Source organism: Bos javanicus, chromosome 14, assembly GCF_032452875.1.
Source record: "Bos javanicus breed banteng chromosome 14, ARS-OSU_banteng_1.0, whole genome shotgun sequence".
NCBI lineage: Eukaryota > Metazoa > Chordata > Mammalia > Artiodactyla > Bovidae > Bos > Bos javanicus.
Genome location: NC_083881.1, coordinates 53,384,155 through 53,410,675, shown reverse-complemented (window position 1 = coordinate 53,410,675; position 26,521 = coordinate 53,384,155).

Genomic DNA, 26,521 nt, shown 5'->3' with positions numbered 1-26,521 from the left:
ATTAAAGCCATAGTAATAAATTTGATATATACATAAGAAAAACACATGATGAACAAAGCCAAACATATAAGCCATGCTAGGGGAAGATATTGACAATATGTATAGAAAACACTTTATCTTTTTAATATATTAAACATTCTTGCTGCTGCTGCTGCTGCTGCTGCTAAGTCGCTTCAGTTGTGTCCGACTCTGTGCAACCCCATAGACGGCAGCCCACCAGGTCCCCCGGTCCCTGGGATTCTCCAGGTAAGAACACTGGAGTGGGTTGCCATTTCCTTCTCCAATGCATGAAAGTGAAAAGTGAAAGTGAAGTCGCTCAGTCGTGTCCGACTCCTAGTGACCCCATGGACTGCAGCCCACCAGGCTCCTCCGTCCATGGGATTTTCCAGGCAAGAGTACTGGAGTGGGGTGCCATTGCCTTCTCCATTAAACATTCTTACTGAATAGTAAACCAATTACAAAAATGGATTGGGAAAAATGAAATGGGCAATATACACAAGCAGACAGTTTATTGGAATTTCTAAAATGCTTAAAAAAATCACAAAAATATTTTCAAATTTACTCATAATAAAGAGAATTCAAATTAAAAATAGTTATCAATACAGAAATCCTTTACCAAGGCTCCACATTAGATGACATACAATCTGAGTTATGATGTAGGGAATTCAACACTGGCATATATTACCAATGGTTGTATAATTTGATGATATACATTATCAAATGCATATTAACATTTAAGCATACATTAGTTCTCAGCCCACTGAATCTTGTTCTAAGAAATTGAACTATAGTATTCCAGACACTTTACAAATAAAATATGCAAAAAAGTGTTTTTTTTTTCATGACCTGACATTTGAAATTAGATAAATTATTTGTAGGGGACAGAATAAATATGTAGTCATATAATGAAAAATGTACTGCCGGAAGTAAATATATATATATATATATATACACATAAGCTAATATGGATGGAGAAGGCAATGGCCACCCACTCCAGTACTCTTGGCTGGAAAATCCCATGGACAGAGGAGCCTGGTAGGCTGCAGTCCATGGGGTCACAAAGAGTCGGACATGACTGAGCAACTTCACTTTCACTTTTCACTTTCATGCATTGGAGAAGGAAATGGCAACTCAGTCCAGTGTTCTTTGCGAGAATCCCAGGGATGGGGGAGCCTGGTGGGCTGCCGTCCATGGGGTCACACGGAGTCGGACACTACTGAAGTGACTTAGCAGCAGCAGCATGCTAATATGGAAAATGTATACCTGATTTTTAATGAAATATAGCAACATGTGAAACTGTAAAAATAGTCTCAATTGATGATGTATAGATGTTAAAGGGTATTAACACTGAATTTCATCAGTAGGCCTGAAGATTCTTAAAAAATGTGAAATTCCAAAATTAGATCACTGCAGAATTGGAAGTGTCTGAGAAGTCACTCCCTGGACTCTTGATTCCATTCATATAGGGTGGGGAGAGGAAGGGACTATCAGAGGCAGCTATTGCCATAAGTGTTATGAGTGCCACGTGGTGGGAGGAGGCGGAGTGCTAATTCTTTACCTCTGTTCTGATAAGAAAGGCTTTGGCGTGCTTTGACCCTCCTGTGGTTGAGAGACATAGAGCATTGGTGCTGAACTCACACCTGAGAAACTCAGCTATGGAAGTAAAGTAGAAGGAGGTTCTCTGGCCTTTCCTGGGCATAGAGTTTTCCAAAGGAAGAATACAGGCATGCCTTGTTTTCTTGCATTTTGCTTTGTTGTGCTTTGCAGACATTTCAGGGCTTAAAAAAATTGTAGATTTGTGGCAACCCAGTATGGCTGAAGTCTGTTGGCAGCATTTTTCCAACAGCAGTTGGTCAGTTTGTATCTTTGTGTCACATTTTGGTAATTCTCACAGTATTTCAAAATTTTTCATTATTGTTATATTTTTATGGAGATGTGAGGAATAAGCACAAAATGTTAAGAATTTAAATGCCCAATTTGTGTGAAAATTTTATCTCACTTACTCAATAAACATTACCAAATTGAGACAAACTATAATTCAGTTTCATGAATTGCTTGATGAGGGAATAAGTGAATTTATACATACTATGTAAATTAGCATTCATGCAGCCCCTGGGTATTCTGTTAGTAGTAATGTCCTGTCTCAACTGCAGAGAAAATTATGCTTTTTAATTTTTTAGCATACTGAGAAAAAAATTCTTAAAGAAAAACTTAAAATTGTGATATAACTTGTTGGTAAAATTATGCAAGTGTTAGAACCAAGTTTAATTATGTTTATACATTTTAATGTGGTAAAAACAACATAAGATCTAGTTTCTTCACAATTTTTTAGGTTGATATATTATATAAATACAGTATTTTAACTATAGTCCCACAGTTGTATAGCAGATCTCCAAAACTTATTCATCTTAGACTAACTATAACTTTTTATCTTTTAGACAGCAACTTCCCATTTCACATTCTCTCCAACCCTTGGCATTCTAGTCTCTGTTTCTTTGAGTGTGACTACTTTAGATACTTCTTATAAATGGTTATAATCTTCTAGAACAGTGCTAAAGAGTATATAATGGGTAAAGAACAGTCTCTTCAATAAATAGTAATGGGAAAACTGAACATCTATTAATACATGTGAAAGAACGAAAGTGGACCCTTCTTTTACAACGTATGCAAAGTCAACTCAGAACAGATTAAAGATTTAAACATAAGACCTGAAACTGTGAAACTCCTATAAAAAATGTAGAGGAAAATCTTCATAGATTAGTCTTGGCAATGATAACAAAAGCATGAGCAAAGAAAGCAAAATTAGAAAAGTAAGACTGTATCAAACTAAACAGCTTCTGCACAGAAAAGAAAGCAATTACAGAGTGAAAAGGCAACCTACAGAATGGGATAAAATATTTGCAAACCATTTATCTGATCAGCGATTCATATTTAAAACATATAAGAGTACAACTCAATAGCAAAAACTCCTAAGAATCCTGTAAAAAATGGATGAAATCTTGAATAGACATTTTTCCAAAGAGATTATATAAATGGCCAACATATACAGATGGTACGTGAATAGATTATCAGTCATCAGGGAAATGCAAATCAAAACCACAATGAAATATCACTTCATACCTCTTAGGATGGCTATTGTAAAAAAAATTAATAACAGCAAGTATTGTCAAGGACACATAGAAATTCGAACTTTTGGACATTATCGGTGGTGTCTCTAAAATTGTGCAGCCAGTATGGAAAAGAGCATGGCAGTTCCCCAAAATTGATAATAAAACTGCCATATGATACAGCAACCTCATCTCTGGGTATGTATCCAAAGTAAATAGAGTCAGGACCTTGAAGAGATAATCTTTACTACAATGATTTGATACATTGTGGCATAATACACACTAACCAAGATATGGCAGTGTTGCAAATGTCTATCAACAGATGGCTGAATAAAGAAAATATATATGCACTCAATGGATTATTAATCTTTGAAAAAGAAGAAAATTCTGACATATGCAACAATAGGGATGAACTTGGAGAATATTATACTAGGTGGAATAAATATTTTGTAGAAAAATTAAAATTATTTTAAAGAATTACTCCTGTTGGTAGAGATAAGGATCATATTTGATACTTAAACATAGGAAGTAAAATCAATAAATCATTTATTGAATAATGAAAAATTTTATCACAGTCAATATACCACCTCTTTTTATTCCCCCAGGATACCATTAGTCACTAGGATAGTATGTAGTAGGAATATACAGAGAAAAAATTCCACAAGTTAATTTCCATGGGAAAATGCGGTCAAAATTGTGTTGCATAAAATGAGAGAATAAGAAGCCAGAATAATTTTAAGAAATTTTTCTTTGTTTTGCTTTTGTCTGTCTTAATGGCCAATTGGGAAAATACTTTTTAAAAAGAAATGTGTTTAAAGGATTAAAAAGCTGCTGTGAAATTCTGGGTGTGAGACACATGAAAGAAAGTGAGACAGTTAAACATGTCAAGTTTTTTTCATAGACATATTTGTGTTTCTTTTTTTTTAGACATGTTTATGTTCTGGCAAACTTCCTGGTGAATAACCTAGTGCTTTTTGCTAGGAAGATGGTCTCTATATGTAGAATGTTTTCAGCAGAATAGACCTGGTAGTCTGAATCTCTTACTGTAAAAGACCTGGAGTCTAAGAACTTATGCGACATAGTTTCTGTAAAATACGCTAGTTATGTAAATATCTCAGTTTAAAATGATGATGTTCCACGATATAAATGGTTTCTGTGTAAATGAGATGACTATACATCTCACTCAGAAACCTCATGTGTTAACCTAGGCCAGAGTTGCTCCAAGGGAGAAGAAAAATCAGTGTGGAACTATATAAGGGATCCTGGACTTGGCCATTTAATTTGTGTCACAAAATTTTTGTATCCTTAAAAATTACTGATAAAGCTTGACACAATATCCCTGATGTATGGGAGGAGTCTGATTTAGAATCTGATCTGTTGTGAATTCTTGAGTTGTTATGGTAAGCATCGTTGTCTTTTATGCATATGAGTTATAGTTGCTAACATAGTTTTTAGCAAAAATATAAAGAGAAAAAGATAGAACACTCAGTTCAGTTAGTTCAGTCGCTCAATTGTGTGTGACTCTTTGCAAACCCATGAATCGCAGCACACCAGGCCTCCCTGTCCATCACAAACTCCTGGATTTCACTCAGACTCACATCCATTGAGTCGGTGATGCCATCCAGCCATCTCATCCTCTGTCGTCCCCTTCTCGTCCTGCCTCCAATCCCTCCCAGGATCAGGGTCTTTTCCAATAAGTCAACTCTTTGTATGAAGTGGCCAAAGTACTGAAGTTTCAGCTTTAGCATAGTTCCTTCCAAAGAACACCCAGGACTGATCTCCTTTAGAACGGACTGGTTGGATCTCCTTGCAGTCCAAGGGACTCTCAAGAGTCTTCTCCAACACCACAGTTCAAAAGCATCAATTCTTCAGTGCTCAGCTTTCTTCACAGTCCAACTCTCACATCTATACATGCCTACTGGAAAAACCATAGCCTTGACTAGATGGACCTTTGTTGACAAAGTAAGGGCTCTGCTTTTGAATATGCTATCTAGGATGGTCATAACTTTCCTTTCAAGGAGTAAGCATCTTTTAATTTCATGGCTGAAGTCACCATCTCCAGTGATTTTGGAGCCCCAAAAAATAAAGTCTGACACTGTTTCCACTGTTTTCCCATCTATTTCCCATGAAGTGATGGGACCAGATGCTATGATCTTCATTTTCTGAACGTTGAGCTTTAAGCCAACTTTTTCACTCTCCTCTTTCACTTTCATCAAGAGGCTCTTTAGTTCCTCTTCACTTTATGCCATAAGGGTGGTGTCATCTGAATATCTGAGGTTATTGATATTTCTCCTGGCAATCTTGATTCCAGGTTCTGCTTCTTCTAGCCCATTGTTTCTCATGATGTACTCTGCATATAAGTTACATAAGCAGGGTGACAATATACGGCCTTGACGTACTCCTTTTCCTATTTGGAACCCCTCTGTTGTTCCATGTCTAGTTCTAACTGTTTCTTCCTGACCTGCATATAGGTTTCTCAGGAGGCAGGTCAGGTGGTCTGGTATTCCCATCTCTTTCAGAATTTTCCAGTTTATTGTGATCCACACAGTCAAAGGCTTTGGCATAGTCAATAAAGCAGAAATAGATGTTTTTCTGGAACTCTCTTGCTTTTACAATGATCCAGTGGATGTTGGCATTTTGATCTCTGGTTCCTCTGCCTTTTCTAAAACCAGCTTGAACATCAAGAAGTTCACTGTTCACATGTTGCTGAAACCTGGCTTGGAGAATTTTGAGCATTACTTTACTAGCGTGTGAGGTGAGTGCAATTGTGCAGTAGTTTGAGCATTCTTTGGCATTGACTTTCTTTGGGATTGGAACGAAAATTGACCTTTTCCAGTCCTGCGGCCACTGCTGAGTTTTCCAAATTTGCTGGCATATTGAGTGCAGGACTTTCACAGCATCATCTTTCAGGATTTGAAATAGCTCCACTGGAATTCCATCACCTCCCCTAACTTTGTTCTTAGTGATGCTTTATAAGGCCCACTTGACTTCACATTCCAGGATGTCTGGCTCTAGGTGAGTGATCACACCATCGTGATTATCTGCATCATGAAGATCTTTTTTGTACAGTTCTTCTGTGTATTCTTGCCACCTCTTCTTAATATCTTCTGCTTCTGTTAGGTCCATACCATTTCTGTCCTTTATTGACCCCATCTTTGCATGAAATGTTCCCTTGGTATCTCTAGTTTTCTTGAAGAGATCTCTGCTACTGCTACTGCTAAGTCACTTCAGTCGTGTCTGACTCTGTGCGACCCCATAGACGGCAGCCCACCAGGCTCCCCGTCCCTGGGATTCTCCAGGCAAGAACACTGGAGTGAGTTGCCATTTCCTTCTCCAGTGCATGAAAGTGAAAAGTGAAAGTGAAGTCGCTCAGCGATCCCATGGACTGCAGCCTACCAGGCTCCTCCATCCATGGGAGTTTCCAGGCAAGAGTACTGGAGTGGGGTGCCATTGTTTTCCTCTATTTCTTTTTTTTTCTTTTAAAAAAAATATTTTAATTGAAGGCTAATTACAATATTGTATTGGTTTTGTCATACATCAACATGAATCCACCACCTGTGTACACATGTTCCCCATCCTGAACCCCCCACCCACCTCCCTCCTCGTACCATCCCTCTGGGTCATCCTAGTGCACCAGCCCCAAGCATCCTGTATCCTGCATCGAACCTGGACTGATTACTGAGGAACGTTTTCTTATCTCTCCTTGCTATTCCTTGGAAGTCTGCATTTAGATGCTTATATCTTTCCTTTTCTCCTTTGCTTTTCACTTCTCTTCTTTTCACAGCTATTTCTAAGGTGTCCTCAGAGAGCCATTTTGCTTTTTTGCATTTCTTTTTCTTGGGGATGGTCTTGATTCCTGTCTCCTGTACAATGTCACAAACCTCATTCCATAGCTCATCAGGCACTCTGTCTATCAAATCTAGTCCCTTAAATCTATTTCTCACTTCCACTGTATAATCATAAGGGATTTGATTTAAGTCATACCTGAATGGTCTAGTGGTTTTCCCTCCTTTCTTCAATTTAAGTCTGAATTTGGCAATAAGGAGTTCATGATCTGAGTCACAGTCAGCTCCTGGTCTTGTTTTTGCTGACTGTATAGAGCTTCTTCATCTTCGGCTGCAAAGAATATAATCAATGTGAATTCGGTGTTGACCATCTGGTGATGTCCATGCGTAGAGTCTTCTCTTGTGTTGTTAGAAGAGAGTGTTTGCTGTGACCAGTGCGTTCTCTTGGCAAAACTCTATTAGCCTTTGCCCTGCTTTATTCCGTACTCCAAGGCCAAGTTTGCCTGTTACTCCAGGTGTTTCTTGACTTCCTACTTTTGCATTCCAGTCCCCTTTAATGAAAAGGACATCTTTTTGGGTGTTAGTTCTAAAAGGTCTTGTAGGTCTTCATAGAACCATTCAACTTCTTCACCATCACTGGTTGGGGCATAGGCTTGGATTACCATGATGATGAATGGTTTGCCTTGAAAACGAACAGAGATCATTCTGTCGTTTTTGAGATTGAATCCCAGTACTGCATTTTGAACTCTTATGTTGACCATGATGGCTACTCCATTTCTTCTAAGGGACTCCTGCCCACAGTAGTAGATATAATTTCCATCTGAGTTAAATTCACCCATTCCAGTCCATTTCAGTTCGCTGATTCCTAGAATGTCGACGTTCACTCTGCCATCTCCTGTTTGACTACTTCCATTTTGCCTTGATTAATGGACCTGACATTCCAGGTTCCTATGCAATATTGCTCTTTACAGCATCGGACCTTACTTCTATCACCAGTTACATCCACAACTGGGTATTTATTGTTTTTGCTTTGGCCCCATCCCTTCATTCTTTCTGGAGTTATTTCTGCACTGATCTCCAGTAGCATATTGGGCATTTAACGTTCTGGGGAGTTCCTCTTTCAGTATTCTATCATTTTGCCTTTTCATACTGTTCATGGGGTTCTCAAGGCAAGAATACTGAAGTGGTTTGCCATTCCCTTCTCCAGTGGACCACATTCTTTCAGACCTCTCCACCATGACCCGCCCATCTTGGGTGGCCCCACACGGCATGGCTTAGTTTCATTTGTTAGACAAGGCTGTGGTCCTAGTGTGATCAGATTGGCTAGTTTTCTGTGATTATGGTTTCAGCGTGTCTGCCCTCTGCTGCCCTCTTGCCACACCTACCGTCTTACTTGGGCTTCTCTTACCTTGGTCATGGGGTATCTCTTCACAGTTGCTCCAGCAAAGCGTAGCCACCACTCCTTACCTTGGACAAGGGGTATCTCCTCAGGGCCGCCCTTCCTGACCTTGAACGTGGAGTAGATAAACACTCTAAGGACTTAATGTCAAGATGACTGTTTAGAATGCCTAGGCCCTTAGTATTAAAATGTAGAAATTTCAGAAAGATTATGAAGACAGGATTTGAAGAGTGAAGGGTAAAGTTTACTGATGATATTTGGAGAAGGTAGGGGAAATAGGCTTAATTGAAGAAAACTGGAAAAAATGATAAGAAGTATAATGTTGAAAGGGATATATGTGAATATTTCTATTTCTTTTACTCTTTCTACCAGCTGTGGTAAAAATCTGACCTATGAAATATCAGGACCACATAAAAGTTATTTCTCTATTCTCTGAGAGACCTCATCAGTATCTCTCAATAGGAGCAACTTATAAAATATTTTTTGATTTAGTAATATACAAGTATGTAAAGAACACATTTTAGATAACAATACCTGTACCTGTTTTAACTAAGCTCCTCTAAATTAAGGATGCCATAGTAATCCATGAAATGTTAGTAGCATTGGGGGGGAAGATAAATTCATAGCTCCAAATAGATTAATAGACTATATTAAGTAGCAGAGAGATTCTCTCCATTGACACAGATGTTGAAAAATAACAAGTGTTCTTTCTTTAAGGTTTAATATTCAGAAGTTTGGTCAAAATGTTTCTTCAGGTTACAATGAAAAATTTAAAAGGCTATTTGATACATCCAGAATTATTTTATCTTCCAATTTCAGAACTTGCTTCCTATATTGGAGTTAATGGAGCAAATCAGACTGAGACAGTAACTGAGAAAGAAATTACTTCTGAAACATACTTATTAAGGCCACAGGTAAAAAAACAAGTATAGTATCTTCACATCACAGTAGAAGAAATAAGAAATCCTAATTAAAACTTTTTAAATGCTTTTTGTATTTTCTTTTATGATATGTGATACTAAAAAATGCAAAAATGCATGAGATGAATTTGATGTTTGAAAACAGATGTCAGTTGAACACTCTTCTTGTTTTAAGTAAAACAACCCAAGATAGTATTTGATTTGAATGATCATGAATAATTATATGATCATGTTAGATAGGGCTTATTAGTTAAATGTACAGTTTTTTGTTTTTTTTTTTTTAGATTTTAGTTAAAGCAAATTCTGAAAAAGAGTAATGTACAATTTTATCAGATAATGATAACATCAAAGCAATAAAAACACATAACATTAAAAATGATATGTACTTTGTATAATTTTTAAATAATGTATTCTAAAAATGCTGAGGTTTTATAAATACCTTAGTTTAAAATGGTGATGGCCCATGGTATAAATGGCTCCTATGTGAATAAGGTAAATACATATCTCAGATGCAATTCAAACTTTCCTAATTATTTCAAAATTAAGAATTAATATCTTTTGTGTAAACAATAGGTTTTAAATGGTTTACTGACCATTCATTACCATTATGCTACTGATTATCTAAACCTTGATGCTTGACATGAAAATGATAAACCAGGTAGTACCCTGGATTTACTTCCTGAGCTTAATCAGTAATAAGGCATTTACTTGCTGAACATCATGATTCTGGTTGTAGGCAAATGTCCTACTGCCTTAACTGACAAAGATGTCATGACTAAGTCACTAAAACTTGTCAATGTGTTACTTTACTTGTGGAAAATGCCTCTAAGATATAATTAAATTATAGACCTTAAAATAGGGAGAGTATACTATATTATCTGGGTGAATCCAATCTAGTCTGATCTGATAAATCTCAAATCCTAATCTTTATGCAAGATTATACATTGATACTTGTAACAGCATACAGGCTCCATAAAACATACACATTATGAGTGCAGATTAATTTGTGAAAAATCAGCAGAGTGAGACTTTGTTGCATACAGATTTAAACATATTAATAGCATTTGAGAAACCAACTGACATTTAATTTAGCACAACTCTGACTTCCCTGGTGGCTCAGATGGTAAGGCGTCTACCTACAATGCGGGAGACCTGGGTTCGATCTTTGGGTTGGGAAGATCCCCTGGAGAATGAAATGGCAACCCACTCCAGTACTCTTGCCTGGAAAATTCTGTGGATGGAGGAGCCTGGTAGGCTTCAGTCCATGGGGTCGCAAAGAGTCGGACATGACTGAGCGACTTCACTTTCTTTCTTTCTGACTCCTCTGTCCAATAAAGAACATTCTAGTGGAAGAGTTTGAAAGAATTGAGAACAACAGGATTGGCTAAAATTAGTAAGGCAAAGGAATTTGTGCTGGAGGAAAGGACTAGAATTTGAACAAGCAAAAAATAATGGCAAACTGTAAGGAGTGGATTTGAAGGACAGATGAGGGAATATGGGGGGTGGAAGGAAGATTTGAGAGGGTTCTTATGTTGGAGTCATGAGATATTTAGTGATGGAAAATTTGACCAAGTTTTTCTTTAGCTTATGAATATAATATTTTATTTGTATTTTTAATGAGAACATTTAACTTTCAATTATGCTCAAGTATGGGGGTACATATTTTAAATTTGATCAGTACTGAGGTTGGTCTAAAACCGCCATTTATCCCAGGTTCATACCAGTATAGAATAGAATATTTAGCAATATTTAGGAATGCACCTCTTCAGGAATCAGATTCTAAAAGACATAAAGGAAATGTTTTTACTATCTGTTGGGATGTATGTGATGCCTGTATGTATTAAATAATTCTTTTTTATTTTACTTTTCCTCCTCCCTAAAGATGAACTATGTAACAATGCTCAAAGCAATTCAATTTGAAAAGGATTAGGCAAGAGAAAGACAAATCAAAGGTAAAAGACATTTAAGAAATGTGATCTTTATAAATCAAAATTAATATTCAAGTTTTCAAAACTTCCTCATTTCTCTTTAAAAAGAACAGAATGTCATTTGCCTAACGCAGTCCAAAATTTTGGTGACATATCCATAATGGACAGGTTCTTCTGTAAAATGAATGCAGAGACCATGTCTAATTCTGTTTCTACATCATCAACACCACCATCCAACCGCTTCTAATCTCTGCTAATGTCTTTCACATAATCACTGAATTTTTTTTCTATTGAATTTAACTGAATTGATTTGAAGGCATTCACCTTGACATTTTTCTCCAGGAAAATGGAAGTTTGCCTTATCTGAAACACTTGACTTACTACATAAAATGTTTTACATGCTTCTTATCCTTTAACCAAATGGGCAGCAGAAAAGACACTTTACTTTGTAAATCTTGCCTGCATAGGAAATAGCCATAATCATGTATTTTGGGTAATAAACAAAGGAAGACTTTTTTGTTTCATTAACCTTCTTGCTTGTTGCACACCTAAGGGATTCAGCGTAAGAACTGTAATAAAGTTATAGGTGATTCTCCCACTTGTACTATGCTTGACATAGATTTAGCAAAGTTGTCACTGCTATTGCTGTTGATGCTCTTGTTATTATTAATTCTAATGCATACAATATTTTTTAAATTTTGGCAAAAACATCTCATCTAAAATAGTTCTATCCCCAAACAATAGTCTCTTTAGATGAGATGATTATATAATCTGTGTATTTGTCCTTACTATGTAAAAAGTGAGGCATTCTTAATAAATAGACTAGAATGACCCTATGTAGACTTAATCAACTATGATGTTTCTCTAAGAGATATATCTATTTCAGATAATTATATGAACATTCCTCATGTAAAAATTTCCAGATATAAGTCATTATGCTGGGTAGAGAAAAAGAAAATAGAGGGTAAATGATTATTCAGTCCTCAAAAGGACATGGTAAACATTTAAACTGGTTTTATGGAACATCAAATGGTACAGTGGAACCTTAAGTATAGACTACAAATATATGTATACTCACATATGATAACTCATTTAATCTTTATAGCAATACTATGTTCATTTAGACTTTTTATATAAAAGACTACTGAGCTTAAGTATATTAAGCAACATGCCCAAGTGTCAGATTGTTATAACAGTTCAGGATGTTATAACAAAGTGCCATAGACAGAGGGGCTTATATACAATAGAAATTAATTTCTCATAGTTCTAAATAGACTGGAAGTCTGGGTTCAGGATGCCAGTATTTTTGAGTTGGGGTGAGTGTCTTCTTCCAGATTGCAAACTGGCAACTTTCTTGTATCCTCTGCAAACTGGCAACTTCTTGGATCCTCACATGGTAGAAAGAGTGAAAGATCTCTTTAGGCTCTCATTTAAAAGGGCACTAATGTCAGTCACAAGGGTGTAGTCCTCATGACCCAACTACCTATGAAAGGGCCCCACATCCAAGTACCATCACATTAGAGACTAAGTGTTCAACATATAAACTGAGGGAGAGGGGACAAAACCATTCAGTCTAGCACCAAGGTTTCAGGTTGTACATAGCAACATCATTAGTTTAACTCAATCTGTTTCTGATCTTAAATCTCATGCCTTATATATTTTTACCATGCTTTCATTTTTGAAAATAGAAATACCATTCCCTGGAGAGAAGGATAAATCAAAGTGCAGTGTTACAGTTCACATAGCAATGTAGAGTTGTACTGGTGACCAAAGAGAAATAATGGCTAAGAGAGAAGCGATGTCCTACCTAAGATTTTGAGCATCAGCATTTTGGGAAGGTGTTGATCTTGTTATTTAAATAACTTCAAGGATTTTCTATTTGAACATACTGAATTAAGGAAATTCAGCTTAAATTTTTCTGTACAGCAGTATATTTGTTACAATTGTTAACCAATATTGGTAGATTATCACTAAAATCTGTATTTTATTTCAGATTTCTTTAGCTTTCACCTATTTTTATTTTCCACTCTAGGGTCCCATCCAGGAAGCCCATTTTATTTAGTTGATATGACAAGTAATAAACAGTCCTCTTGGCAGTGACAGTTTCTTACTTTCCTTGTTTTTGATAACCTTAACAGTGTTGAAGCAGAAGGCAATGGCACCCCACTCCAGTACTCTTGCCTGGACGAGTACTGGATCCCATGGACGGAGGAGCCTGGTAGGCTGCAGTCCATGGGCTTGCTAAGAGTTGGACACGACTGAGCGACTTCACTTTCACTTTTCACTTTCATGCATTGGAGAAGGAAATGGCAACCCACTCCAGTGTTCTTGCCTGGAGAATCCCAGGGATGGGGAAGCCCGGTGGGCTGCTGTCTATGGGGTCACACAGAGTCGGACACGACTGAAGCGATGCAGCAGCAGCGGCAGCAGCAGCAACAGTGTTGAGGAATGATATCTGGATATTTGTACACTATTCCACTATTGGGATTGTCAGATGTTTTAGTCAAAATTAGATTAAGGTTATGTATTCTTGGAAACAATACCACAGAGGTAAACTGTTACTTTTTCATGGAAAGAGAACACACTAACAGTGTAACTTATCACAATGGATACTAAACTTTATTACCTGATTGAGGTAGTGTTTGAAAAAAAATGTGCTTTTTTGCCATAGACTGCACCCTACCCACCCCCGCCTTTCTTTTCCACACTGTATATTTAGAAAGAACTGTACACAGCCCACTATTACATTGTGGGAAGTTTTCCTTAACAACCTTGAGAGTGAAGTATCTACAATAATTATTTGGGATTCTATCTCATGGGGATTTTGTCTCTTCTCCCTTATTTTTTATTCAATTATTTATTTATATCACTATGAACTCATAAATATTTATACTTTGGATTATAATTGATTACTATTTTATCTATATTGTTCTTGTTGAGTCGTTAAGTCATGTCTGACTCATTGCAACACTATGGACTGCAGCACAGCAGCCTACCCTGTCCTTCAGTATCTCCTGGAGTTTGCTCAAATTCATGTTCATTTAGTCAGTGATGCTATCTAACCATCTCATTCTCTGCTGCCCGATTCTCCTCCTGCCTTCAGTCTTTCCCAACATCAGCGTCTTTTCCAATGAGTCAGCTCTTTGTACCAAGTGGCCAAAGCATTAGATCTTCAGCTTCAGCTTCAGTCCTTCCAAAGAATATTCAGAGTTGATTTCCTTTAGGATTGACTGATTTGATCTCCCTGCTGTCCAAGGGGCTCTCTAGAGTCTTCTCCAGCACCATGATTCAAAATTATCAATTCGTTGGTGCTCAGCCTTATTCATGGTCCAACTCTCACACCCATATGTGACTAGCTTTGATTATATGGAAAAGTGTTACTTTTCGATAGCTTTGGAAAATCCATAGCTTTGATTATATGGACCTTTGTTGGCAGTGATGTCTCTGCACTGTTTGTTATAGGTTTCTATCCAAGGAGCAAGTGTCTTTTAATTTCAGGCTGTACTCACCATCTGTGGTGATTTTGGAGCTCAAGAAAATAAAATCTGTCACTGCTTACACTTTTTCTCTTCCTATTAATATTTGCCATGAAGTAATGGAACTGGATGCCATGATTTATTTATTTATTTTTGAATGTTGAGTTTTAAGCCAGCTTTTTCACTCTCCTCTTTCAGCCTCATCAAGAGGCTCTTTAGTTCCTCTTTCTGCCACTAGACTGGTATCATCTGCATGTGTGAGGTTGTTGATATTTTTCCTGGCAATCCTGATTCTAGCTTGTGATTCATCCAGGCCAGGATTTCACATGATGTACTCTGCATAAAGGGCTTCCCAGGTGGCTCAGTGGGTAAAGAATCCACTTGCAATGCAGGAAGTGCAGGAGATGCTGGCTCGATACCTGGGCCAAGAAGATCCCCTGGAGGAGGGCATGGCACCCCATTCCAGTATTCTTGTGTGGGGAATCCCATTGGCAGAGGAGCCTGGTGGACTATGGTCCACAGAATCACAAAGAGTCATACATGAGTGAAGCAACTGAGCATGCACTCTGCATAGAAGTTAAATAACCAGGATGACAATATACAGTCTTGTCATACACCTTTACCAAATTTGAACCAGTCCATTGTTTCTTGTTCAGTTATAACTATGTTTCTTGACTCACATACAGGTTTCCCAGAAGACAGGTAAGGTAATCTGGTATTCCCACCTCTTTAAGAGTTTTCCACAGTTCATTGTGATACACACAGTAAAAAGCTTTAGCACAGTCAGTGAAGCAGAAGTAGATGTTTATCTCTATGATCCAACAAATGCTGGCAATTTGACCTCTGGTTCCTATGCCTTTTCTAAATATATAACTATCATCTACCTCAAATTGTTCTAGTTTTATCTGAGTGCTAGATGTGTTTATTACAATTGGGATGTCATTATTTCTAGGTCCTCCCTGCTACAACATATATGTATGTATATTAACTCATATATATAGTTATCTGTAAATATTTATATATGTGATCATCTTCATCTATGTTAAGATAAATGTGAGTTCATTAAGGACACCTCCAACCCTAATGCATTATGATAGGGGATCATTCTAGCCTCCCTCTAGCTTATCCATAACCTCCTACTCTAAAAATGAGATGTCTGATTCTCACCATCAATCATCCATTTATATAATATTTTAATTCAAGTATACACATATAGAGGTAGCAGAAATGAATTCATACTACCATGGAAAATAACTTTATCAACCAAAGGGCAATGCTTGAATGCAGCTCCATTTGGATTTAGTCTTACAGACTTTGCATTTCCAGAGTTGCGTAGGTCAGCACATTTTTTTCTCCCATCTCTTTCAGTGAGGTTATTCTTAAGACTGTTATATGATTAGATCTCCTTTCACAATTTACGTTCCATTGTGGAATCTCCTGGCTTTTAAAATATTTTAAATTGCCTACATCAAGGTTCTCCTTTGTTTTCATCATTATAGTAAAAGAAGTTCTGCCATCCTAAAGAAAATCTCCTCTACTTCACCAGTTCATTTTCCTTTCTTCTAGAATGCCTGACAACCACTAATCAATATTTCTGCCTTTTGTAAATGTCACATGATTGAAATAATACAGTATATATAGTATTCAGTGTTTTAAAATTGGCTCGTATACTTAGTAATATGCATTTAAAATTCATCCTGTATATTTCATAAACTTGTTTGGGTCATTATTTTTAACTGCTGAAGAGTAATTCAATGTATAGATATACAATTGCTTGTTTATCCATTCACTTATGTAAAGACATTTTGGTTGCTTTAAGTTTTTGGAAATAGTGACTGGACATGCTAAAAACATTTGCATGCAGTTTTTATGATCATAAATTTTCAAATCTAGGAGCATAATTATGAGATAATATAGTAAGACTATGCTTAATTGTGTTACAAATTGTCAGATTGTCTTCCAAAGTGACTATGCCATTTTGCATTCACAGCATAAATGAAAATTCCTTTTTCTCTTTATGTGTGTGTGTGTGCTCAGTCGCTCAGTCATGTCCAACTCTTTGTGACCCCATGGACTATAGCCTGCTAGGCCCCTCTGTCCATGGAATTTTACTTGCCAGCAATTTGTATTAAAAGTTTTTTTCCCCTTCTTTTTTCATAGTCATAAGTGAGTAGTGGTATTTCACTGTTGTCTTAATTTGAAATTCTCTGATAACAATAGATACTGAGTATTTTTTTCATATATTTATTTGCCATCTATATACCTTCTTGGCAAAGTTGTCTGTTCACATCTTTTTCCTATTATTAAATTGGGTATTTTTTTATTGTTTAGTTTTTAAAATTATTCGCACATTTTGGATATATGTCCTATCTCAAACATCTGTTTTACCAGTATTTTTTCCCAGTCCCTCGGCTTATCTTCTCATTCTCTTAACAATGTCTTTCACAGACCAGAAGAGTTAATAAAGTCTGCTGCTACTAAGTCGCTTCAGTCATGTCCGACTCTGTGGGACCCCATAGACGGCAGCCCACCAGGCTCCCCCGTCCCTGGGATTCTCCAGGCAAGAACACTGGAGTGGATTGCCATTTCCTTCTCCAATGCATGAAAGTGAAAAGTCAAAGTGAAGTTGCTCAGTCGTGTCTGACTCTTCGCGACCCCATGGTCTGCAGCCTACCAGACCCCTCCATCCATGGGATTTCCCAGGCAAGAGTACTGGAGTGGGGTACCACTGCCTTCTCCATAATAAAATCTAAACCCACTTTAAAAAAATTAGTTATTGCATAATTATGGCTAATAATATCTATCTTATTGAAAATTTCACGTGAACTTGTGAAGTTAGATTTATACTTAAGTATATCATTTTTGGTATTATTATATAGCTTTTAAATTCTTTTTTATTCTTTAAATGTTTGTTACTAGTGTATCAGGAAAGTAACTGATCTGTACAATAAATGCTGTTTCCATTTATACACTAGTTTGTTTCTAGGTGTTTTATTTTTGTTGTTTATTTGGGATTTTCTAAATAGATAATTATGTCTTTTGTGATTAGAGAGTTACTTCTTCCCATCCAATCTATACTTTGTTTTCTTGTTCTGTTGTACTATCTAGGAAGTCCAGAACAATATTGAATAGAAGTGGTGAGAGATAGCATCTTTGTCTTGTTTTCAGTTTTAGGGAGAAATCTTCAAAGTTTCTCAATATTAATTATGCTGCAAACTTTTTTGAGGAGGAGATTGGATATAGCTATTCTTTAGCCAATAGAGAAAGTTCAACTCTATTTCTGGTTTGGCAAGAGTTTTCCCCATGATTTAATACTGAAGTTTCACAATACATTTTTGTATCCATTACTATGATCATATAATATATCTTTTTATCTTTTGATTTGGTGGATTACATAGATTGATTTTCAAATATTGAACCTGCTTCTCAAATGTGAAAATAAATTCCCACTTGGTTATGGTATTTAATAAATCTACATACATTGCTATCTTTGTTTTGCTAATTTTTCTTTATTCATGAAAGATAATTGTCCTGTAATTTTCCTTTCTTGTAAGACTTTATCTGTTGTTATTATTAGGGTAACACTGTTCTCATACAATGAGTTAGGAAGTGTTTTCTCTTCTATTTTCTGGAAGAAATTGTGGAAAATTAGTATTTTGTCCTTAAAAATGTAGTAACTTTCTTCATTGAAAACATCTGAAGCTTGTGCTTTCTTTCTAGGAAAGTATTTAATTAATTCTAAAATAACTACAAACTTATTCAGATCGTCTGTTTCTCCTTGTATGAGTTTTGATTTTGGGGAATCTTTCATAATAGTGATACATTTTTTTTTTGCTGTCATATTTATGGGCATTAGATTTGTTCATAATTTCTTTTTAATGTTCCTGGGGTCAGTAGTGAGGCACCTATTTCATTTCTGATATGATTCTGATAACTTGTTTCTTTTGTTAGCTTGAACTAGAGATTTATTAATTTTATTGAAGCTTTCAAAGAATAAGCATTTGATTTTGCTGATATTCTCTATCATTTTTCTGTTTTCAATTTAATTCATTTCTAGTTTTTACTATTTTCTTTTGCTTGGTTTAATCATAAATTGTTCTTCTTCTGTTGTTAGTTTCCAAGATCAAGGATTAGCTTGTTAATTTTAGATTTTCTTTCTTTTATTAGTATATGCATTTAATGCTATAAATTTCTCTCTAAGCACTGATTTTGCTGTATCTAATAAATTTTGATGTTGTTAATTTTAGTTTAGTTTAAAATATTTTTTAAATCTTTCTTAAGACTCCTACCCATTGTTATTTAGAAATGTGCCAGTTAATTTGAAAAATTCCCTATATATATTTTTCTTGGTGTTTGTCTTTCTTGGTTTTCCCTGAGTTTCCTATATTTGTGGTTTCGTGAATAATTTTGGAGAATTCATAGCCATTGTTACTTCAAATATTTCTTTTACTCCATTTCTTCTCCATTTGGTATTCCAATCATGTAAATGTTACAACTTTTGAAAGTACCCCACAGTTTCTGAAAGCTTTTTGTTTCTTTTTCCACTTTATTCTCTTTGCATTTTATTTTCATGTTTTTATTAACCTATCTTCAGTACCGCTGATACTTTCCTTAACTATGACCAAATGTACTTTGAGGCCATAGTCGTCAGCCTTCAGTTCTGCTATAGTGTGTTTGATTTCTAGAATTTCTTTCTTACAGGTATTATATCCCCTTCTGTTCTTGCATATTTCTGTCTTTTACCCATCAGTATTCTTGACATGTTATTCACAGTTATATTAAACTCTTTGTCTGATAATTCTGACATCTTTGTCCAGTATATGATTCTGGTTCTTAGGCTTGCTTTGTCTTATGTTTATTTTAGATTGTGTTTTTGGCATATCTTATAAATTTTTTCTTGAAAGCTGTATTGTGTTATATCTGACAGTAGCATGTGATAAGTAAGTAGATTTTCAGTATGAGGATTTAGATTAATCTGGCTAGGAGTGGGCTATATTTAATGTTTACAGTAGCTTTAAATTACTCTTGTCTCTTTGCTTTAGTCTCTTGTGGCTTGGGGTTTCACTGAGAAATTCTCCTCAGAGTGTATGTCTTGCAGCTCTTCTCCTATAGTCCGTTATTTCTCTACTGAGCCTTGTTGTTGTAGTCATTAAGTAGGGGAAAGAGTAATTTTCTATAATCTTATTTTTACAACTCAGATATTTTGTAATCTTCTCCTTTTTCCATGGGTAACCATAAGTTTGTTTTCTACATCTGTGACTCTTTATGTGGAATCTTAAATTTTCTATCTTAATATAAGTACTTAATTCAAAAGGTAATGTAAATATGAAAATTGTTGAGAATTATATATTTATATAAAGCATATTAAAGTCTCTAAAAGTAAGGATGAATGTAAAGCTTTTATTTTTCTATAAATAGGAAAAATCTGATTGTTGAGCATGCTTAATATCTTGGAACTTAAAGGAATATTTAGGAATGGACCATAATTGTAGCAAATACAATTTTAGTTAGATGTCATTTGCATTAATTGAGTTACCTACATTTTTTTTTGAGTTACCTACATTTTAATTATTTCTATAATAGTAAGTAAATAGGTCTTAATTTTCTGCCAATGGATTATTTTCAGATGGGATTTCTTTCCAAATAAATCCTCTGAGGTATTTATTTTCACATACTTCACAGTGGGAAGTATTCAAATGTATACTGACATTATGAATACATATTTTTTAATTCAAATGCAATATTCAGTTAATTTTTTTAAAACTATCACTGAAAGCAGAAGATGTGCAAATTGCCTCTCTTGACGTTTTAGTAAAAAATGCAAAGTACTGAAAAACATTCATAGGTAAACAATAAATGTGTAACTCTGTAAGTCAAAATTCCATATCTGTTTGTGGAAATCCTGCCAAATCAGTTCAGTATATAATGTTAAAAGTTTATATTTGTACTTCATAGAAGGCAGTCTGTATATTTGTTCATATGGAAAGAATGTGTGAAGTTATATATTTATACATTTATATTTTTACTAATTTATTTGATTGCAACTATTATTTTCTATTTTTTGTAGGAATATCAAAAATAGAAAATGCAGGAATCTTTTTATTAATATATTGAAGTGTGTGTGTGTTTGTAAAGGAGTATGGAGGGAAATATACAGGAGGGGACTTTATGTTTAATAGATTAGTACTTTGTAACAGAGTACCAAATATGCTATGTAAGTTTACACTGTAAGAAACTAGCTTTTCATATAATAATATCTTGATCTGGTTTTATAACTTGAAACAATATGGTTATAAGTCCCTTGCAGAAATGTATCAAAATATTTATTTCTCATTTAAATACTACTCTCATATTTCAACCAGTTTAGTCTTAAGAAAGGATGAAATACAGATTCAAAAGTACATAAAATCTAATGACATAATGTAAAATCATATTTTGAAAATACATTGTGTTCCATTATATGTGCATATACATTTATATTTGTTTATATTTATATCTCTGGTTCTTGTGCATAAGATTTTCCAACTTGATTTTATTACAAATAAAATTATACAAATGAAAACAATAAAATAGAAATAGAATAGTAGTTGAAAATGACATTAAAACATAACAGAAAGAAAAACACCAGTACAGTATACTAACGCATATATGTGGAATTTAGAAAGATGGTAACAATAACCTTGTATACAAGACAGCAAAAGAGACACTGATATACAGAATAGTCTTTTAGACTCTGTGGGAGAGGGAGAGGGAGAGGGAGACGGTGGGATGATTTGGGAGAATGGCATTGGAACGAGTATAATATCATATATGAAATGAGTTGCCAGTCCAGGTTCGAAGCACGATACTGGATGCTTGGGGCTGGTGCACTGGGATGACCCAGAGGGATGGTACGGGGAGGGAGAAGAGAGGAGGGTTCAGGATTGGGAACACGTGTATACCTGTGGTGGATTCATGTTGATATATAGCAAAGCCAATACAATATTGTAAACTTAAAAATAAAATAAAATATATATATTTAAAAAATGAAAAGTAAAAAAAAATAATAAAATTAAAAAAAATAAAAAGCAGTGAAATTAGAAAAAAAACAGAAAACATAACAGAAAACATATGCTAATAAGATACTTTCAAAGAAACAAATGTTGATTATTTGTTGAAGTATTTTTGTCACAAAAATTATTCAATGGAAAACAAATATTGAATATTCTGTTTGTATTACTGAAATTGCAAAAAATATGTAGTAGAAGATTTTTAAAATAACAGTGTATTTGTATCTACATTAAATGTGTAAAAATGTTGAAAAGAAGAGAAACTAAAGGAAAAGAAAAAAAGGAAAGATATACCCATCTGAATCCAGAGTTCCAAAGAATAACAAGGAGAGATAATAAAACCTTCCTCAGTGATCAATGCAAAAAAGAGAGGAAAGCAATAGAATGGGAAAGACTAGAGATCTCTTCAAGAAAATTAGAGACACCAAGGGAAAATTTCAAGCAAAGAAGGACACAGTTAAGGATAGAAATGGTTTGGACCTAACAGAAGCAGAAGATATTAAAAAGAGGTGGCAAAAATACACAGAAGAACTATACAAAAAAGATCTTTATGACCCAGATAACCACGATGGTGTGATCACTGACCTAGAGCCAGACATCCTGGAATGTGAAGTCAAGTGGGCCTTAGGAAGCATCACTATAAACAAAGCTTAGAGGAGGTGATGGAATTACAGCTGAGCTATTATAAATCCTAAAAGATGATGCCGTGAAAGTGCTACACTCAATATTCCAATAAATCTGGAAAACTCAGCAGTGGCCACAGAACTGGAAAAGGTCAGTTATCACTCCAATCCCAAAGAAAGGCAATGCCAAAGAATGTTCAAACTACCACATAATTGCATTCATCTCACGCACTAGCACAGTAATGTTTAAAATTCTCCAAGAAAATCTTCAACAGTATGTCAACTGTGAACTTCCAGATGTTCAAGCTGATTTTGGAAAAGGCAGAGAAACAAAAGATCAAATTGCCAGCATCTATTGGATCATCAAAAAAGTAAGTGAGTTCCAGAAAAACATCCTCTTTTGCTTTGTTGACTACACCAAAGCCTTTGATGGTGTGGATCACAACAAACTGTGGAAAATTCTTCAAGAGATGGGAATACCAGACTACCTGACCTGCCTCTTGAGAAATCTGTATGCAGGTCAAGAAGCAACAGTTAGAACTGGACATAGAACAATAGACTGGTTCCAAATCAGGAAAGTAGAATGTCAAGGCTGTATATTGTCACCCTGCTTATTAAATTATATGTGGAGTACATCAAGCAAAATGTTGGGCTGGATGAAGCACAAGCTGGAATCAAGATTGCCAGGAGAAATATCAATAACCTCAAATATGCAGATGACACCACCCTTATGGCAGGAAACGAGGAGGAAGTAAAAAGCCTCTTGATGAAAGTGAAAGTGGAGAGTGAAAAAGTTGGCTTAAAGCTCAACATTCAGAAAACTAAGATCATGGCATCCGGTCCCATCACTTCATGGGAAATACATGGGGAAACAGTGTCAGACTTTATTTTTGGGGCTCCAAAATCACTACAGATGGTGATTTCAGCCATGGAATTAAAAGACACTTGCTTCTGGATGGAAAGCTATGACCAACCTAGAGAGCATATTAAAAAGCAGAGACATTACTTTGCCAACAAAGGTCTGTCTAGTCAAGGCTATGGTTTTTCCAGTGGTCATGTACGGATGTGAAATTTGGAATGTGAAGAAACCTGAGCACCAAAGAATTGATGTTTTTGAACTGTGGTTTTGGAGAAGACTCTTGAGAGTCCCTTGGACTGCAAGGAGATCCAACTAGTCCATGCTAAATGAAATCAGTCCTAAATATTCATTGGAAGGATTGATGTTGAAGCTGAAACTCCAATACTTTGGCCACCTGATGCAAAGAACTGACTCAACTGGAAGAGACTCTGATGCTGGGAAAGACTGAAGGTGGGAGAAGGTAACAACAGAGGATGAGATGTCTGGATGGCATCACAGACTCGATGGGCATGAGTTTGAGTAAGCCCCAGGAGATCGTGATGGGCAGGGAATCCTGGCGTGCTACAACCCATGGGTTCACAAAGAGTCAGACACAACTGAACGACTAAACTGAACGGAAATTACATATAGTGTAGAAAAATGTAAGTGTCCAACACTTACCAAGAGAATGTGAAAAATTTAAGAAAGCTTTATATCAATTTTATTCAATTGAAAAACAATATTAAAAATTTAGATACTTCACTACAAACCACCAGGTCAAAGTTAAGAAAAATACTTTTCTTAATCCATCAAGAAAGAAATAATTCTAAGCAAATGTAAAATTTTCGATTAAAAAAAATGGAAACTTTTCTAAATCATATAATAACTTGAAAGAATAATAAAACTATATATGATTACTATGTGTATCTATATGTGTAAAGTGTTAATAAGAAATAATTAATCTGCTTTAGAGTTACATTTATTTATATACCAAAACTGGTATATTGATATATTAATTAATTCTGAAGCAGTAGTGTATAAGAACTTAAAAAAAAAAAAACCTTCCAGTTAATATTTTTTTCAGAAAATCTTTTAACTTACAAGTTTTCCTGTATCTTGAGTTACTCTGAACTCAATTACACATTTTGATTTTTAAGGTTTTTGCTGTGTTCCCATTACTATCAATATGACTTTCAAAATCACACAGATACCGTAAATCAAATGAGGAAAATATCAAGCAAAAAATTTGATGACATCAGGGACTTTAACATTGTTTAATCCTTAAACATAATGAAGAAGTAGATATTATTAGAGCAGCTTTGATTCCAGCTCACTACAAATTAGGCAGAGATATCAAAAGAGAAGCTTCATTCCCTATTGAGACTGAATGCATATCTAAGCATTAATAGAAAGAGAACAATAATAATATAAAAAGATGAATACTTTCTGCTTGATGTCAAAAGTTGAACTACTATATTAGTTCCATTTATGTAGATTTTTATAAAAGCAATGACATTTTTATTTATCTGTGCTTTTATGGAATTTATTGATGAAATTCCATCTCGATGGAACAATAGATGTAATTATTTTTAGTAAGATTTCAATAATGATAAGAACAATACATAACATTTATTGGCATATCATTTACTATCATTTTTTGTTGTTGAATTAGATACTAGGAACTTAATGAACTGTTTTTTGTTGAAGTGGTACCAAAATTTATATTATTTTATATATTTTACCATTCTGTTTTCATTAATTCCCCAATTTTGCTGTTTAAAAAGTGAAAGTATACTGTTCTATTTTTTACTTTTGCTTGATAACTATTTTACATTGTTATATTTAGCAGAAATCTCTATACTCCACATATATTTGTACATTCCTTAGGAACTAAATTGAATTTTTATAAGAGCAGAAAGATATTCGTCCTTCAGAGATTAACAAATTCTGATCATTTTATCATATAGGCTATCAAGCAGTACTCCCTGGTGGTCATTCTAGCCTTACTCTTTAACTACTTACATTTCAGTTCAGTTCAGTTGCTCAGTTGTGTCTGACTCTTTGCCACTCCATGAACTGCAGCATGCCTGGCCTCCCTGTCCACCACCAACTCCTGGAGTCCACCCAAATCCATGTCCATTGAGTTGGTGATGCCGTCCAACCATCTCATCCTCTTTTTTTTTTATTATTATTTTTTTTAAATTTTATTTTATTTTTAAACTTTACATAATTGTATTAGTTTTGCCAAATATCAAAATGAATCCGCCACAGGTATACATGTGTTCCCCATCCTGCTCATCCTCTTTCATCCCCTTCTTCTCCTGCCCTCAATCTTTCCCAGCATCAGGCTCTTTTCAAATGAGTCAGCTTTTCGCATCAGGTGGCCAAGGTATTGGAGTTTCAGCTTCAACGTCAACCCTTCCAATGAACACCTAGGACTGAACTCCTTGAGGATGGACTGGTTGGATCTCCTGATATTCCAAGGGACTCTCAAAAGTCTTCTCCAACACCACAGTTCTAAAACCATCAATTATCTGCTTTCTTTATAGTCCAAATCTCACATCCATACATAGCCTCTGGAAAAACCATAGCCTTGACTAGATGGACCTTTGTTAACAAAGTAATGTCTCTGCTTTTTAATATGCTATCTAGGTTGGTCATAACTTTCCTTCCAAGGAGTAAATGTCTTTTAATTTCATGGCTGAAATCACCATATGCAGTGATTTTGGAGCCCAGAAAATAAAGTCAGCCACTGTTTCCATTGTTTTCCCATCTATTTGCCATGAAATGATGGGACCAGATGCCATGATCTTAGTTTCTGAATGTTGAGCTTTAAGCCAACTTTTTCACTCTCCACTTTCACTTTCATCAAGAGGCTTTTGAGTTCCTCTTCACTTTCTGCCATAAGGGTAGTGTCATCTGCATATATGAGGTTATTGATATTTCTCCCAGCAATCTTGATTCCAGCTTGTGCTTCATACAGCCCAGCTTTTCTCATGATGCACTATATAGAAGTTAAATAAGCAGGGTGACAATACACAGCCTTGATGTACTCCTTTTCCTATTTGGAACCAGTCTGTTGTTCCATGTCCAGTTCTAACTGTTGCTTCCTGATCTGCATATAGGTTTCTCAAGATGCAGGTCAGATGATCTGGTGTTCCCATCTCTTTCAGAATTTTCCACAGTTTGTTGTGATCCACACAGTCAAAGTCTTTGGCATAGTCAATAAACAGAAATAGATGTTTCTCTGGAACTTTCTTGTTTTTTCGATGATCCAGCGAATGTTGGCAACTTGATTTCTGGTTCCTCTGCCTTTTCTAAAACCAGCTTGAACATCTGGAAGTTCACGGTTCATGTATTGCTGAAGCCTGGCTTGGAATATTTTGAGCATTACTT